General features: G+C 41.5%; 1 non-coding gene across 1 annotated transcript; it reads right to left on the bottom strand.

Moving 5' to 3' along the window:
- Nucleotides 1-943: 943 nt before the first annotated feature.
- Nucleotides 944-1,047, bottom strand: LOC115932249 (U6 spliceosomal RNA). Its single transcript, XR_004068560.1, has one exon. It is a non-coding gene; the product is annotated as a U6 spliceosomal RNA (small nuclear RNA).
- Between the last annotated feature and the right edge of the window lie 11,630 nt (nucleotides 1,048-12,677).

Here is a 12,677-nt window from a genome sequence, read left to right as displayed (position 1 = left end):
GGCTAGGACTACACACCACTACACTCAGCTAATATTTTTAGATTCTTTATAGAGATGGGGTCTCACTATGTTGCCCAGGCTGGTCTCGATCTCCTGGCCTCAAGTGAACCTCCTACCTTGGCCTCCCAAAGTGCTGGGATTACAAGCATGAGCCACTGCACCCAGCTCTGGTCAACCATTTTAAATTAAGAATTCGTTACTGATACTTTAATTCCAATTTAACACCACAGGGTTCTTTCTCCTATTCCTTATTTGCATCTCCTTTTTCCCACAGTAAGAACTCTGGCTCTCAACAACATCAATGTCTTTATTCATTTGTTTAAAATTATGATATAGGCTGGGCATGGTGGCTCATGCCTGTAATCTCAGTACTTTGGGAGTCCAAGGCGGGCAAATCACTTGAGGTCAGGAGTTCGAGACCAGCCTGGCCAACATGGCGAAACCCCATCTCTACTAAAAAATACAAAATTTAGCCGGGCATGGTGGTGCATGTCTGTAATCCCAGCTACTAGGGAGACTGAGGCAGGAGAATCACTTGAACCTTGGAGGCAGAGGTTGCAGTGAGCCAAGATCACGCCACTGCACTCCAGCCTAGGCAACAGAGCATGACTCCATCTCAAAAATAAATAAATAAATAAGATAGACACAAAATAGAATTGTTACATCCATTCTGCTAACAAAAACAATCTACTAAACAGGGTTCAAGATTTGTTTGCAGTTTTGTTTTGTTTTTAGACAAAAGCTGTATATTCAAGTACTATGTTCAAAAGTATTCAGATTCATTTTTTTTCCTTCAGAGTGATTATATTACTTATTTAAATATAGTTTGGTTCACTTGTTTCTGTTTATATTCAGTTTTAGGATCCCTTCCATTCTTGTTTATTTAATTCCGTTTTTAAATATGTAAAGGTAAACATTGTCACAAAATTAAAATCTATACAAAAGACATATAGAATGCTTCACAGATGTGTCATCCTTGTGTAGGAGTCAAGCCAATTTTCTCTGTATTGTTCCTTTTTTTTGTAAATATGCTGTCAAAGCAAGCACACCTCTAATTCACTCTTCAACTTATTTAATTCTTACTTAGACCACCCACTTCACTGACCCTACTCCTGCCAAGATCATCAGTGACCAATATTTTCCTTAGTCTTATTTGACCTTTCCACTCAGGTGACCTCTCCAATTTTCTTGAAACCCTCTCGTCTCTTGGTTTTTGTGATACCACATTCTTCTGATTTACTCTCTCTTCGCAGGTCTGTCCTCACTCTCTTTGTCTATTCCACCACCCTAAAATCCTCTGGACTCTTCTTGGCTCTCTTCACTTCTCTCTGCAGACTCTCTTCCTAGATGATCTCAACTATTTCTTTGTCTTCAAATGCTGATCATGCTAATGACTTCCAAATTTACGTCTTTATCCCAGACCTCTCTTCTGGTCTCCAAAATGTGTAACCAGCTGTCTAATAGACATCCACTTGGACGTCTTAAGACATCTCAGGTTTAACATATCTAAAATAGAACTCCTAATTTCCCCGCCAAACCTACTTCGCCTCGGCTCCTAATCTCTGTAAATGTCACTTCCATCCCCCTGGTTACTCTAGCCAGAAACTTAGAAGTTATTCTTGATTCTTCCATTTTCCTCAACCCCCATGTCCAGTCCATCTGCAAAATATGAAAATTTTACCTCCAAAATTATGTCAAATTAGTCCATTTCTCTCTGTGTCTACCACCATCACTTCACTCGTCATCTCTTACCCAGGCTACTCATAAGCCTCATAACTGGCCTCCCCTCTCCTATTCTTTACCCTCTTCCTTTTATGCCCCCACATTCATTCTCCATACACCAGCTACAATGACCTTTCTAAAAACAAAATAATAATACGAACTTACATTTATTAGTGTCTATTATGTGCCAGGAACTGTTTTACATGTATCTAATCTATACAACAACTCCATGAAGTAAAACCCAAATCTACCTCAATTTTACAGATAAGGAAACTAGGGCAGAGAGAGATTGAGAAATTTGCCCAAGGTCACACAGCCTTGGGCACAGAGTCAGTAAATGGTAGAACTTAGGTTTGAACCAAGGTTGACTTCAGCCTTCAAGCTTATCTGCCACACTATGCTAGATCATGTCACTACCTAGCATCAAATATTTGATGACTTCTCACTACACTGGAACTAAATTCCCAACTCCTTACCAAGGCCTAGAGAGGCCTGTGTGATCTATCGTCTGCCTGTATCTCCAAACTCATCTCATGCTTCCTTTTCTTTTCCTTTGCTCCATCCACATGGCTTTCACACTGCAACCCCCATCATCTTCCTTGAACATGATAAGCTCTTTCCTGCCAGCAGGCCTTAAACATCCTCTATCTCAAGTATTCTTCTTTTTTTCTTTTAAATCCCCTATTCTGAGAAATGTCAAATATTGTTTTCTCTGATCTTCACACAGCTGGATCCTTCTCATTCTTCAGGTCTCATTTTAATTTTCTGTCCAGAGAGACTCTCCCTCCCATTGCTTTTTTAAATTATTATTTAAAAATTTTTTTTAAAGCTGGACACCATTAATTAGAATCATGCTATTTCTTAAGTAGGTCCCTCCCTACTCCTGCCAAGATCATCAGTGACCCTCCCTGATATGTTCCATCTTGGCCCCATATTTGTTTTCTTCTTAGTCTTTAAAACAATTTGTTAGCCAGGCACGGTGGCTCATGCCTGTAATCCCAGCACTTTAGCAGGCCAAGGTGGGCAGATCACGAGGTCAAGAGAGCAAGACCATCCTGGCCAACATTGTGACACCCCGTCTCTACTAAAAAAAAAAAATTAGCTGGGCGTGGTGGCGCACGCCTGCAGTCCCAGCTACTCAGGAGGCTGAGGCAGGAGAATCACTTGAACCCGGGAGGCGGAGGTTGCAGTGGGCCAAGGTAGCACCACTGCACTCCAGCCTGGCCGCAGAGCAAGACTCTGTCTCAAAAAAAAAAAAATTTTTTTGTTGGCCAGGTGTGGTGGCTCACGCCTGTAATCCAGCACTTTGGGAGGTCAAGGTGGGCAAATCACTTGAGGTCAGGAATTCCAGACCAGCCTGGCCAACATGGTGAAACCCCGTCTCTACTAAAAATACAAAAATTAGCCAGGTGAGGTGGTGGGCGTCTGTAATCCCAGCTACTTGGGAGGCTGAGGCAGGAGAATTGCTTGAACCTGGGAGGTGGAGGCTGCAGTCAGCCAAGATAGCGCCACTGCACTCCAGCCTAGGCAACAGAATGAGACTCCATCTCAAAAAAAAAAAAAAAAAAAAAATTACCCAGGCATGGTGGCGCGCACCTGCAATCCCAGCTATTCAGGAGGCTGAGGCAGGAGAATCGCTTGAACCTGAGAGGCAGAGGTTGCAGTGAGCCAAGATCATGCTATTGCACTCCAGCCTAGGCAACAGAGTGAGACTCTGTCTCAGAAAAAAAATTGTAATTATTTATTTGTTTGTTTGCTTGTTTTCTCTCTTCCCCACTAAAATTAAGTGCTGTGAAGGCAGAGGCTGAGTCTTAGTCACTTTCATTATGTTCAGAGCCAAACACAGTTTCCAGCTCATAGAAGGAACTCTAGAAATATCTGTTGTCTATCCATGTATTATCTTTTCTACTTCATAGATCTGTTCATTCATAATTTCTGCTTCTTTATCACTTTGGTTTGTCATCATCTACACTCCATCTCCTCCCACACATACCCCTACTCAACCTCATGGCCTCTCTCTTTACATCCTGTTAGTCATAGTTTTTATTGCTGCTAATTGCCTCAATCACCTCATGCTGCCTGATTCAAATTCCTGACAGAGAAATATTGATTTGTCCAACTCATATTTTAGGAGCCAAGACACATTTGTAGGTCATTGGCAAGCCCATGGGTTGCTTGCCTTTGGGTCATATTCCCAGTCTTAGTCCAGACAGCTGTGTTAGAGAAGGCTGTGGGTGGAGATGGTCAGCATAGTGCTGCCTTTCTGCAAGGATGAGGATGTAGCAGGCTTGGTGACCAATATTTGAGCAAAAGTTGTTGCAGCAGAAGCAACAAATAGTTAACCAGGCCTCACTTAAGGGCTGGGCTTCCCAGTAGTTGCTCTCTGGGAGGAAGGTCTCAGGTTATGGTCGAGTCCAGTTTACTCTCCCTCTGGGGAGAGTAGTAAACACAAATTGAAAGCACTCACATTTACCCAGCCTTTTCTTTTTATTTTTTGAGACAGGGTCTGGCTCTGTCACCCAGGCTGAAGTGCAGTGGCACGATCTTAGGTCACTGCAACCTCTACCTCCCAGGCTCAAGCCATCCTCCCACCTCAGCCTCTTGTGTATCTAGGACTACAGGCGTGTGTCACCATGCCCAGCTAGTTTTTGAATTTTTAGTAGAGATGGGGTTTCACCACGTCGCCCAGGCTGGTCTCAAACTGCTGAGCTCAAAGCAGTCCATCCACCTTGGCCTCCCAAAGTGCTGGGATTACAGGCTTAAACCACTGCACCTGGCATATACAGCCTTTCTAAAATTGCAAAAAGAGCATTTTTATCCATCTGCATTTATACCTCCAGTGAGGTAAAGAGTAGTTTCCATTTAACAGATAATAAAACTGAGGCTGGGAAGGTAGAGTGCTATGCCTAAGGTCCCACACACACTGAGTAAGAGTCATCATTACATCCCAGATCTCTAGACTCCCACGCAAGGTCTCCTTTCACTATACATATCTTGTTGCCCTCATTTCCTACCTGGGACTTTAATCTTGAATCACAGCTCAAGGGATTTTTAATGGCAACCATTTGAATGGCCAGTGAAAAGTTCTAAAACAGCTTGATGATAATTGAAGTTTCCTATAAGGCAGCACTCGACAGGTAGGTTCTATGGGCTCTGGGCTCCCAGTATAGTTATCAAGTGTCTAAGAATTTATGGAATAATTACCATGTGCCAGGCACTCTATACATACTCTCTCAATTCAACCTCACAACATGCATGTAAGGTATATGTTATTATAATCCCAACTTTACAGATGAGGACACTGAAACTTAAGAAACTCGGTCACTGGACCAAAGTTCAAAATCTAGTAAATGCAGTGCTGGAATCCTAACTCAGGTCTGTCTGACTCCAAAGCCCACCTCCCTTTTCTTGATCAGCTTGATTTTGTCACTTGATTTATGTGAACTTCCACTTCCTTATCGGTAAAATGGGGATATCAGGGCCTAATTCATGGGATTATTGTAGGTTTATGAACAATCACATAGAGGGCAAACCTATTTCAGTAAACAGAGCAGATATACACTATCTTTCAGTATAGTCTGAAACTAAATCCTTCATGTGTGAAAAGAAGCAGAATTATCAACTCCAGGTGCCTATAAGAAACAGGATTTTTCTTGTGAGACTGTAATCCTGGGGCAAGGATTCCTGGTCCAAATTCTGAAAACATAAGGCCTGGAGAGAAATAACCATTTCTCCAAGGAAACAGATCAATTTATTGTATCTCAGAGATGAGAAAGAACGTGCACTTAAACTAGTCTTAATGCATCAGGATGGAAATTAGTAAATGCCCAATAAAGAGATTTGAATTTGTGTCTGATAAACTTGAGATCTTCTCCTAGGCCAAGGCCTTTTGCATATAATCTTCTTAATCCTACCACAACTCTAAGAGGCAGGTCTTCTTACAACCTCCATTTTTCAGGCAAGTACTTTGAGACTCAGAGAGGTTTTTTTGTTTTTTTTTTTGTTTGTTTGTTTTGAGACGGAGTCTCACTCTGGCCCCCGGACTGGAGTGCAGTGGCGCGATCTCAGCTCACTGCAACCTTCACCTCCTGGGTTCAATCGATTCACCTGCCTCAGCCTCCTGGGTAGCTGGGACTACAGGCACGTGCCACCATGCCCGGCTAATTTTTTGTATTTTTAGTAGAGACGGGATTTCACCGTGTTAGCCAGGGTGGTCTTGATCTCCTGACCTCGTGATCCACCCGCCTCAGCCTCCCAAAGTGCTGGGATTACAGGCGTGAGCCACTGCGCCCGGCCTCAACTTTGAGGCTCAGAGAGTTTAAGTGACCTGGCAAAAGTCACACATCTAACTCAAAGCAGAGAAGAAACTGGAGCCAAGCTTTCAGCTGTGTGCAGTCTGGCCAGTCTGCTAGTAAGTTAGCTGCCTCAGCACTGTAGACCTCTTTGGATGGAAACTGACTCCTAGGTCAAACATAGTGCTGACATCATGCCCACTCATTATTCTCAAGAAATGAAAATCAATTCTACGTCCATCAGCACACTTTAGGGAGAATGCTGGCTAGGACAATACTTCCCTTGCAGCATTATAGATAAATACCAACACCTAAACAAATGTCAATAATACCATGTGATGAATGCAAGAGTGAGAATAATGACTAAACTTTGCGTAGCACTTGATGATTCACAAGGAACATTCATATCTGTTACCCAATTTGCTGTTCATATCACCCCTTGGAGATAGGTATTATCATTGCCATTTCACAGATGAAGAAACTGAGGCTCAAAGGAGTTTATTTCATACGAGAGAAGATGTGAAGCTAGCTGTGGTGGCACACACCTGTAACCCCAGCTACTTGGGAGGTTGAGGCAGAAGGATTACTTGAACCAGGAGCTTGACAGTTCAAAAGTTTGAGTCCAGCCTGGGCAACATAGTAAGACTGAATCTCTGAAGGAAAAAAAAAGAAAGATGTGGACATATACCATTTTACGATCTCTTAGCCTCCATTTCCCCTTCTTTTGGGACTGGTACTCTGTGTTTCCTTTGAAGATCAAATACCCCTTGCTTCAGCAACATTGATTCAATCAGCGTGAACACATAACACTTGACTCTTTGAGAATCAAGCTTGGAACTTTTTTGTAGGCTTTTGTTGAAACTGTTGAGAGGGAGAAGCTCTCTTAAGCCCATGGGTGTGAGTCTGAAGTTAAGGGCTACCACCATAAGGAAAAAAAATTATGTATAAATTTTAAACCAGCAGAAGATAATTCAGCCTATTCAATGGAAAGCAGAAATGGAGATTAAAAATAAAAAAAGAATGTAGAGTAAATGGAGGATAGAACTAAATCTTAATATATAATAATAACATTAAATGTAAAAAAGTGAATCTCACCAATTGGATTTTTAAAAATTACATCCAACAGTAAACTAACTTTAAGAGACATGCTTTTTTTTTTTTTTTTTTTTTTGAGATGGAGTTTCACTCTGTCACCCAGGCTGGAGTGCAGTGGCTTGATCTCGGCTCACTGCAACATATACCTCCCAGGCTCAAGCAATTCTCCTGCCTCAGCCTCCCAAGTAGCTGGGATTACAGGTGCCCACCACCACTCCTGGCTAATTTTTGTATTTTTAGTAGAGACAGGGTTTCACCATGTTGGCCAGGCTTGTCTCAAACTCTTGACCTCAAGTGATCTGCCTGCCTTGGCCTCCCAATGTGCTGGGATTACAGGCGCGAGCAACCACATCCGACCCAGAGACATACTTACAGAGATAGATTAAAAATAAAAAGAAAGATAAACCAGGAAAATGTGAACTGGGTTGCGATCTCATTATCTGTCAAAGAGGAATTTTAGTTTCAAAAGATGAGATGGAAAGTCATTATTTTTTCTTAAACGGAACAATAGACAAATACATAGATACAACAGGCAAAACACACAGATGCACCTAATCATACAGTCTTAAAATATACAGAACTCAACCTGGACAAACATGGTGAAACTCCGTCACTACTAAAAATAAAAAATAAAAAAATTATCCAGGCGTGGTGGCATACACCTGTAGTCCCAGCTACAGTCCCACCTGTTTCAAAAAATAAACATAACTGAGCCAGGTGCAGTGGCTCACACCTATAATCCCAGTGCTTTGGGAGGCTGAGGTGAGAAGGTAACTTAAGGCGAGGAGTTCAAGACAAGCACCATAGCAAGACCACATCTCTATAAAAAATAAAATAAAAATTTACCAGCATGGTGGAACAATTCTGTAGTCCTAGCTACTCAGGAGGCTGAGGTGAGAGGATCGCTTGAGCCCAGGAGTTTGAGGCCAGAGTGAGCCATGATCATGCCACTGTATTCCAGCTACACACAAACAAACACACACACAAAACAATTGCAGAGAAAAATCAAGAGATGCATAATTATAGCTGAAGACTTTAACACCCCTCTCTCAGAAACTGATATATCAAGGCTTGAATAGTATAATTACCATATGTCAACAATTCTACGTCGTATAAGAGTAGACTCTAGGAGGGTTAAAAACATAATAAATGTGAAAAGCTAACAAAGAAAAATATGAGATAATTATAGTTTTTGACTGAAAAGGAAAGCCAAAACTTCAAATGCACAAACTGTAAGACAATTTTTTTTGAGACAGGGTCTCACTTTGTCACCCAGACTGGAGTGCAGTGACGCAATCTCAGCTCACTGCAGCCTCAACCTCCTGGGCTCAAGCGATCCTCTCACCTCAGCCCCCCAAGTAGCTGGGACTACAGGTATCAGCCACCATGCTCGGCTAATTTGTTGTGTTTATTGTAGAGATGGGGTTTCACCATGTTGCCCAGGCTGGTCTTGAATTCCTGAGCGCAAGCGATCTGCCTGCCTTGGCCTCCCAAAGTGCTAGGATTACAGGTGTGAGCCACCACACCAGGCCTATAAGACAAAAATATTGATGAATATAATGACATTAAAATTAAGAATTTCTGTTCAACAAAGAAGATTGTTGAACAAAATAACTAGATAAAAGACAACATGGCTGGGCGTGGTGGCTCATGCCTATAATCCCAGCACTTTGGGAGGCCGAGGCAGGTGGATCACGAGGTCAGGAGATCGAGACCATCCTGGCTAACACGGTGAAACCCTGTCTCTACTAAAAATACAAAAAATTAGCTAGGCATGGTGAAGGGCACCTATAGTCCCAGCTACTCAGGAGGCTGAGGCAGGAGAATGGCATGAACCCGGGAGGCGGAGCTTGCAGTGAGCCGAGATTGTGCCACTGCACTCCAGCCTGGGCAACAGAGCCAGACTCTGTCTCAAAAAAAAAAAAAAAAAACACAACATAACTAGATAAGAGAATGAGAGAATATGTTCAAAATACGCAACACACAAAACTGGTAAATAAATAAGAGGGCAGCAATCCTTAGGAAAAAATAAAAGCAAAACATACAAATAGTTGGCATGAACATTATCACCAAAAAAAGAGAGAAAAAGATATAAACAGAGAGGAATTCCAAAAATCAAAAGGCATATGAAGAGATGCCCAAAGTACCACAGAAATGCTAATTAAATCAGCAACGTACTATCCTTTTACATCTACTAAGCTACAGAAATTAGGATGCTTGATAATGCCAGCTGGTGGAGTTGTGGGGATGCTGGAACTCTGGTGGGCGTATGGACTGGTACAGCCATTGTGGATCACAATCTGACATGAAGTATGCAAATTCAGAACTCATACACTCTATGAGCTTGCAGTTAGACTCCTGGGATATATCCCAAAGAAATTCTTATGCAGGCACATAGGGGTTCTGCATTAAAATATTTATTGTGTGCTATTTATGGTCATAGGGATTCAAAGACAACCTAGTTATCATATGGAGAGGACATAGCTAAAATGTGGTAGATGTTGTATTGTAAAATATTATGCAACAATCAAAAGCAATGGATTAGATGCATACACAGCAAGATGAAGGCATTTTAAAACAGTGCTCAGTGAAAAATATGAAGAAAAAATGTGATTAAAACATTATGTTATTTGCAGAAACTAAAAATGTATTAATACAAAACAAAAATTCACTTTTTATAAGAACAGATACAAATAAAAATAACAGACACTTTAAATAAAACTTAATTATCTAAGTGGGAAACAGAAAAGGAATAAAAGAGAAAAAAATGGACAAATAGGTAGGGCACGGTGGTTCACCTGTGAATCCCAGCACTTTGGGAGGCCAAGGCAGGTGGATCACTTGAGCCGAGGAGTTTGAAACCAGCCTGAGCAACATGGCAAAACCCCATCTCTACTAAAAATACAAAAATTAGCTGGGCATGGTGGTGTGCAGCTGTAGCTGTAGTCCCAGCTACTTGGGAGGCTGAGGTAGGAGGATTGCCTTGAACCCAGGTGGTCGAAGCTGCAGGGAGCCAAGATTGCACTACTACACTCCAGCTTGGATGACAGAGTGAGATCCTATCTCAAATATGTATATATAAATAAAATAAAATAAAATTTAGAAGTGACATTGTCACCAACCAAAGATGATAAACTACCATGTACTAAGTAGTGTGATTAATTAAATCCTCAAAACTGGAAGGAAATACAATAATATTGTATATTATACAATAATAATATTAACTTTCTTCCTAATACATATGTTGACTCCAGATTTCTACACTGAATACCTATTAATTTTCAAAATTAAATATACAATCATAATTTTTAAAAAAATCATCTGGAGGAGTATGGTTCAGTCGCAGAATGGTGGTGTTCAAAAGATGTGTCCTGGAAAGAAACACAAAAAATTTCAGTCTATGTGCAGAATGGGTAGAATTATGCAGGCATTTTTTTCTTGTTAAAATTACAATTTCTTTTTGTTTGGTTTGGGTTTTTTTTATTTTGATTTTTTATAGAGACAGAGTCTTGCTGTGTTGCCCAGGTTGGTCTTGAACTCCTGATCCTCCTGCCTTGGCCTCCTAAAGTGCTGAGATTACATGTGTGAGCCACCACACCCAGCCTGGTTTTTATTTTTATTTTTATTTTTATTTTTTTGAGATAAGGTCTTGCTCTTTTGCATAGGCTGGAATGCAGTGGCATCATCTCAGCTCACTGAAGCCTCTATCTCCTGGGCTCATGCGATCCTCTAACCTCAGGGTAGCTGGGAGTACAAACATGCTCCACAATGCCCAGCTGATTTTTAATTTTTTCGTGGGGATGGAGTTCCACTATGTTGCCCAGGCTGGTCTAGAACTCCTGGGCTCAAGTGATCCTCCTGCCTCGACCTCCCTCAGTCCTGGGATTACAGGTGTGGGCCACCATGTCTGGCATACCATAATTTCTGAAACAGTGTATGCACAGTCAATCAAAATAAAAGGCAAAAGAAAATTTATCAAAGGGGAGAGCAGCAGCTTTAAAAAATATTCAAATGAATCCTTACTGTAAACAAGGATTACAAAATCCTGCCTGGAAATATCTTCATCTGGTGATACTGAAAATATGTAACAATTGGTAGAGCATACATCTGAGCAATCAGAGCAGACATTTATAGTAAACAATGCTCATATCAGACTGGCATCCCTAAAATATAAATCACCATCCACACCAGTCCTCCAGCCCCAAAACAAAATATTTAGCCTCAGCCCCTGAAGCTTAGCTCTTTTTCACAACAGGAAGACTCTCAGGCTGTAGAAATAGGTATAAAGTCAAGTTTTCCAAACCAGAATATTCCAAAGATTGTAAGGTCTAGAAACCACACCAGGCACCAGTCTACAGGGAGGAAGGAAGAAGTTCTTACTGCTGCTCCCTGACCTCACCACCCTACTTCCTGTCATCTGGTGCTCTGCTCTTTGACTCTGAAATCTGGTCTACACATCCCCTTCTCCTTTGGGCAGACTCGTGCATTCTTTTTTGTTTTTAACCTTCCCCCAAAGATGCACACTCATGCATTCTTTAAGAGCCGCCTCAAAACTCACTTCCTTCATGAAGTCTTTTCTCAAACCACCAAAACTACCAGGCAGAAAATTGTTCATTTATTCAACTAATTTTTACTGAGCACCTACTATGTTCCAGATCCTGCACCTGCTATGTTCCAGAGCCCTGGCTTATCATTTACTGAACTGTATGACAGCCATGTCTGTGGGTCTGACTCCGTGGCTGTTGGATATAGTCATTTAAAAATACATTTGAAGGCCAGGTACACTGGCCTACGCCTGTAATCCCAGCAGTTTTGGGAGGCTGAGATGGGCAGATCACTTGAGGTCAGGAGTTAGGGACCAGCCTGGCCAACATGACAAAACACTGTCTCTACTAAAAATACAAAAATTAGCTAGATGTGGTGGCACACGCCTGTACTCCCAAGCTACTCGGGAGGCTGAGGCAGGAGGATGGCTTAAACCCTGGAGGTGGAGGTTACAGTAAGCTGAGATTGTGCCACTGCACTCCAGCCTGGGCAACAGAGCAAGACTCTGTCTCAAAACAAAACAAAACAAAAAGCACTTAAAAAGGCATTTTTTCCCATGTGGAATGTTGGTTGCCTACTTTATGTATTCAATAGTAATAGATATTCACTCACTCATTCCACAGCCTGGTGCAGTGGAAGGATAAACTGTTTTCTTTTATAGTGCTTTGTTAGAGTTATTTATAGGGTTATTGTTTTATGGAAGTATAAACTTCGAAACCAGACAAGCTTGAGAGACTGGTCCTGTCCCTTACTAGCTGTTTAACCTTGAGCAAGTGACTTACCCACTCTGAGCAGTTCCCGCATCTGTAAAATGAAGATAAGAATGGTATCCTCTACAATGGCTGCTATGAGGATTAGATGAGCACATTGTAGAAGCTCCACAAATCTATGGCAAAATGCTTTCTAATCTATAAAGAGCTACAAGAATGTGCATGATGACACGTGAGCAGGTAGTACAGAAAAAAATAAATATGAGACTAGCAAACTTGCAAACAAGTGACAATTATTTAAGTTAGGGCACAA

Source organism: Gorilla gorilla, chromosome 1, assembly GCF_029281585.2.
Source record: "Gorilla gorilla gorilla isolate KB3781 chromosome 1, NHGRI_mGorGor1-v2.1_pri, whole genome shotgun sequence".
Taxonomy (NCBI): domain Eukaryota; kingdom Metazoa; phylum Chordata; class Mammalia; order Primates; family Hominidae; genus Gorilla; species Gorilla gorilla.
Note: the sequence above shows the minus strand (reverse complement) of the source record. Positions and strands in the feature narration are given on the sequence as shown.